Source organism: Henckelia pumila, chromosome 4 (assembly GCF_033568475.1).
Source record: "Henckelia pumila isolate YLH828 chromosome 4, ASM3356847v2, whole genome shotgun sequence".
In the NCBI taxonomy this organism is placed as follows: Eukaryota; Viridiplantae; Streptophyta; class Magnoliopsida; order Lamiales; family Gesneriaceae; genus Henckelia; species Henckelia pumila.
Genome location: NC_133123.1, coordinates 80,420,798 through 80,427,460, shown reverse-complemented (window position 1 = coordinate 80,427,460; position 6,663 = coordinate 80,420,798).

The window sequence follows — 6,663 nt, the reverse complement described above, 5'->3', positions numbered from 1 at the left end:
GTGTTTGCATTGACTGAGGAGCAAGCACAATCCACACCTGATGATGTGATTGCAGGTAACTACTCTATTTATAGTTATCATGCATATGTGTTTGTTGATACAGGTGCTTTACACACTTTTATATCTGAGAAATTTGTTGCATTACATGAATTGCCTGTTGAACCTTTAGTTACTGTAGTGTCTATATCTTCACCGTTGGGAAAAGGTATAGTATCTGTAAAGTTTGTCAGAAATTATGTGCTACAGTACGAAGGTAGTGAGATTGAGCTAGACTGTATTGTTCTTGGTTTGTCTGATTTTGATTGTATTATCGGTATCGATATGTTAACCAAGTACAGAACTACAATTGATTGTTTTCAGAAGATTGTGACGTTCAGACCGGAGGTGGCTGATGAGTGGAAATTTTATGGTAAGGGTTCACGAGCCAGAATTCCTTTGATATATGTTCTTGCTATGACTTATTGGTTGCAGAAAGGAGCAGAAGGATTTCTGACTTACACAGTTGATGTATTGAAAGCTAGCCCAAAATTGGCTGATTTGTCAGTGGTTAGTGAGTTCGCTGATGTCTTTCCGGACGAGATTCCAGGATTGCCTCCGTTTCGAGAGGTAGACTTCAGTATTGAATTGATGCCAAGTACGCAACCAATTTCGAAAGCACCTTACCGTATGGCACCAATTGAATTGAAAGAATTGAAAGAGCAGCTTGAAGAGTTGTTAGCCAAAGGATACATTAGACCGAGTGTCTCTCCTTGGGGCTCTCCGGTTTTTTTGTCAAAAAGAAAGACGGATCGATGAGATTATGTATTGACTACCGGCAATTGAATAAAGCAACGGTAAAGAATCGTTATCCTTTACCTAGAATCGATGACTTGTTTGATCAATTGAAGGGTTCGTCAGTATATTCGAAGATTGATTTACGATCTGGTTATCATCAACTGAGGGTAAGGGATGAAGATATCCCTAAGACTGCATTTAGAACCAGGTATGGCCATTATGGATTTATTGTCATGCCTTTTGGTCTAACAAATGCACCAACAGTATTTATGGGATTGATGAATAGAGTATTTCAAAAGTATCTAGATGACTTCGTGATTATATTTATCGATGATATTTTGATATACTCTAAGAACTTGTGTGATCATGCTGACCACTTGAGAACAGTTTTGAATACATTGAGAGAGGAGAAACTGTATGCTAAGCTATCCAAATGTGAGTTTTGGTTGAAACATATGGTATTTCTGGATCATATTATTTCAGGAGATGGTATTTCTGTTGATCCAAGTAAATTTGAAGTTGTGATCAATTGGCAGAGACCGACATCTATGCCGGAAATCAGAAGTTTTATGGACTTAGCAGGATATTATCGTCGATTTATCCAAGACTTCTCGTCTATTGCAAAGCCTATTACCCAGCTTACACAGAAAAACACCGTTTGTGTGGTCTGAAGCATGTGAATCTAGTTTTCTTGAGTTGAAGAAAAGATTGACTACAGCACCAGTCTTGACAATCCCTTCAGGTACTGGTGATTTTGTTGTTTATTGCGATGTTTCTCATCAGGGTTTTGGATGTGTTTTGATGCAGAGAGGACATGTTTTTGCGTATGCCTCACGACAATTGAAACCGTATGAAGTCAGATATCCAATTCATGATCTTGAATTAGCAGCTATCGTCTTTGCATTGAAAATCTGGCGGCATTATTTGTATGGTGAGAAATTTGAAATATTTTCTGATCACAAGAGTTTGAAGTATTTGTTTTCACAATCTAAGCTGAACATGAGACAAAGAAGATGACTTGATTTATTGAAATATTTCGATTGTGAAATCAAATATTATACAGGGAAGTCAAATGCAGCAGCAGATGCCCTAAGTAGAAAGGTATGTGCTTTATACTTGTCTACTATAGGTGTATCTAATTTGATTGAAGATTGCTGTATTTCTGTATATATATTTGAGACAGATAGAAAACCGATTGAGAATTTGTGCTATTAGTGCTGAGCTAGAACTGTTGATTCAAATCAAAGAAGCACAAAAATCTGATTTGACTGTACAGAAATCGATTGAAATGATCAGAACAGGACATCAGTCTGAGTACAAGGTTAGTGATTATGATATTATGTATGTGACTAACCAAATTGTTGTTCCCGATCTTTCATATTTGAGACAGAATATTTTGAAAGAAGCCCATTGTAGTCGATTCAGTATTCACCCTGGAGGTAAAAAAATGTACAACGATTTGAAAAATCAGTACTGGTGAAAACAAATAAAGTCTGATGTTACTGAATTTGTATCAAAATGTCTGAATTGCCAACAGGTGAAGGCTGGGAGAAAGAAACCAGGTGGTTTATGACAGAGTTTGTTTATTCCTGAATGGAAATGGGATCACATTTCCATGGATTTTGTGACAAAGTTACCACGATCATCCCGAGGATGCGATGCTGTTTGGGTGATCATTGATAGGTTGAAAAAATCTGCATGTTTTATTACCTACCGAATGACTTATCGTCATGATCAAATGACAGATCTCTATATTCGAGAAGTGGTAAGACGTGCGGTGTGCCAAAGTCGATTGTATCTGATCGAGATACTAGATTTACTTCGCACTTTTGGCATAGCCTACAGCAAGCTCTAGGTATGCGTTTACATTTGAGTACCTCTTATCATCCTCAAACTGACGGACAATCTGAACGAACTATTCAGATTCTTGAGGATATGCTTAGAGCTTTAGTGCTAGATTTTGGTGTTTCATGGCAAGATTCACTACCATTGGTGGAGTTCTCATACAACAACAGTTATCAGACTAGTATTGAGATGACTCCATTTGAAGCACTATATGGGCAGAAGTGTCGATCGCCATTGTATTGGGATGATGTGTCAGAGGTGCCTGAATTGGGACCGGATTTGATCAGACAAATGACTGAGAAAGTAAAGTTGATACAACAGAGAATGACACAGCGCAGCATAGACAAGTCAGATATGCGAATGTTCGACGCCGGTCGTTATCTTTTGAACAGGGGGATATAGTGTTCTTGAAAATTTCACCATTCAGGGGCACGGTCAGATTTGGCAAGCGAGGAAAGTTATCTCCGCGATTTATTGGGCCGTATGAGATACTCGAGAAGATATGCATGTTGTATAACGCGGCGATCAGATCAATTAGGATTGATACCCGGTGCAGCGGAAGTTTAAAATTTTTGTATGGAACGAATAATAGGTATCAACCTTACGATTAAATTGTGTGTGTGTAAAAATTAAATAACGATTATAAATTTTTACCTTAATCTCGAATCGAGATTTTGGACACCAACAGATTGCTCTGCTCTTGTTGTATATCCCTGGAACTGATGGACGAACTGTTCTTCAATCAGGTCCACGAACGGATATTTAATCCCTCTGATAGATTGCACTAGAAAATCTATCAGAAGTTTCTACGAAGAGATTAACGAATTTGATCCGTTAAACCAGACTGTAATTCAAAATTCACAGACTGGATTTTCCAAGCAGAGGGGAGAGGGGGTCGGCCACTTCAGATAGAAAAATAGGGTTTTTTTCGAAAATTGTGACCTTGTTGTTATTAATTTCTGTACTACAATAACTTATTTATAATGTAGGCCACTAACAGCTTAGGGCCCATTAGTCATAAGTTCAAGCCCGACAAGCAAAGCCCACATGTTCATAAATTAATATAAAATTCATCGTGACTCCGATTGATAAACCGATTTCACCAATGTGCACAGAAACCATTTCTGCACCTTTTAAAGTCAAGATAAATTTTTCTGAATCCGAATTCAGTGGTTTCCAAAAATGTCCATCCCTATGTCATTTTAGGAAATCTTACTCCTCTACTCATAATTAAGAAGTCCAACTTCTTTGTTCATTAAATTTAACTCTTTAAATTTAACTATCTCAACGGGGATTAAAAATCCATTACACTGTGTGACCCTCAATGGTTCAGGGATACAGCTAGCCGTGGGCTCACAACTCCTTGTGACTCGGAACAACAATTTCCGACTTGCCCATCGAATCATGGTAAAAGCGCCTAGCAACATCGCCCCATGATTCCCTAGGTATCACTGATAGTGCCTACAAGAACCAATAGATTTTGGTTAGCGTACAGTACGGTCCCTTCATCCATATATCCCGATCGAATCAACAACCATTGGTATATCGAGAGTCATTCGAGATTCGATAACTATGCAATGCATCTTGAAGATCAAATAGTGACATCGCATGTGCTACTAAGAAACCATTTCTTAAATCACATCATGTACTCTGGCCAGAGATTCGTCACACTAATATCTCCTCAGATCGCATAGGATATCCACACTCGCAAGTATGTGGTGAATCCTTGACAACAAAGCATCGACTCCTATATGTGTTGTAACTGTACCCAATACCGACACCTGATGACCCCAATAGAGTCGGTAAACGAGTCAAAGCACAGTACTAGCATATAGAGTCTCAATGATGTTTCAAGTAGTAAGGACTAATGGTGTACAACCAAAACCGCGGACTATATCCACTCGATAAGTGATAACCACTTGGAAAGTCCGGATAGGGTAGTTCGATCATTCATCATATGAATATCCATTTGCATGCTTCGAACATCTCTATGTTCCTTACCAATGAAACGTGGTACTCCGCATCGCAAATGCTAGTCTCAAACTCGAGCGATCCTTATCCTTATTATCGGACGGCTCAATCGACTAGGAACAGTTTAGAATATACAGTGACTATAAGAAGTGTTTCATGATAGACATCTCCATGTTTTACCACATCTTACATACACTATAGTATATTCAAGGTCTTTATCAAAACAACAATAGTATATCACAATATAACAATATGAAGAAATATAAAGTCATTGCCATTAATAAAAGTGTAAATTATATTAAACAAAAGATTGTTTATACAAAGAGTCATCAAAGCCCTTAGCCACAAGTTGGCTCACCAGGCACCCACTCTTTCAATCTCCCACTTGCCCTATAGCCAACTAGTCATACTACGTAGACCCATTGCTTCGCGATGTTTGTCAAATAATGGTCCTGGCAAGGGCTTAGTAAGTGGATCAGCGATATTGTCTGCAGAGGCCACTCTTTCGACAGTGATGTCTCCTCTTTCCACAATCTCCCGGATGATGTGGTATTTCCTCAGTACGTGTTTGGATCTTTGATGAGACCTTGGTTCCTTTGCCTGAGCAACGGCACCCGTGTTGTCACAGTACACTGGGACTGGACCAACAACTTCAGGAATGACGCCCAACTCTTGGACGAAATTCCTCATCCAAACGGCCTCTTTAGCAGCAGCTGATGCTGCAATGTATTCTGCTTCTGTGGTGAAATCCGCTGTGGTGTCCTGCTTGGAACTCTTCCAAGAGACAGCACCTCCATTGAGCATGAACACAAATCCAGAGGTTGACTTCGAGTCATCCACGTCACTTTGGAAGCTAGAGTCGGTATAGCCTTCCAATTTTAGTTCTCTTCCTCCATATACCATGAACATATTCTTAGTCCTTCGTAAGTACTTAAGAATGTCCTTCACGGCTTTCCAATGCATTTGACCGGGATTAGCTTGATATCTGCTCGTGACACTCAGAGCAAATGCTACATCCGGTCTGGTAGATATCATCCCATACATGATACTACCTATGGCTGACGCATATGGTACATGTGTCATTTTCTCTATCTCTTCATCCGTCTTGGGCACATAGACTTGGATAGAGAAACTCAATGACACATGGGTAGATGTCCTCTCTTGGACCCATCCATTGAAAACCGTTTCAATATGGTGTCGATGTAGGTTGATTGAGTGAGTCCTATCATTCTCTTAGATCTATCTCTATAGATCTGTATCCCAAGAATATAGGATGCTTACCCAAATCCTTCATCGAGAATCTACCTGATAACCATATCTTTGTTGACTGCAACATCCCTACATCATTCCCAATGAGTAGGATGTCATCAACATAAAGTACTAAGAATGTCACAGCATCCTTAACTACTTTCTTGTACACGCATGGTTCCTCCGGGTTCTTGATGAAACCAAAATCTTTTATTGTTTCATCAAATTTCTGGTTCCAACTTCTTGATGCTTGTTTTAGACCATAAATTGATCTCTGAAGCTTGCATACCTTATGCTCGCTTCCCATGGATGTGTACCCCTCAGGCTGCTTCATATAGATTTCTTCCTTAATGTCTCCATTAAGAAAAGCAGTTTTCACATCCATTTGCCATATCTCATAGTCATACCATGCAGCTATGGCAATAAGGATTCTTATGGACTTGAACATTGCAACTGGTGAAAAGGTTTCATCATAGTCAACTCCTTGTCTTTGAGTATAACCTTTTGCCACCAATCGCGCCTTGTAGGTCAATACCTTACCATCAGGCCCAAGCTTTCTCTTGTAGATCCATTTACACCCTATTGGAACAATTCCATCGGGAGGATCTACTAAAGACCAAATTTGGTTTGTATGCATCGAATCTATTTCCGACTGCATAGCTTCAAGCCATAAATTTGAATCCACATCAGAAATTGCTTCCTTGAAGTTTCTTGGATCACATCCAACATCGGGTTCATCTTGATCCCCTTCAAGAAGAAGACCATATCGAATAGGAGGTTTAGAAGTCCTCTCGGATCTTCTAGGTACAGGCGTGTCTATCAATG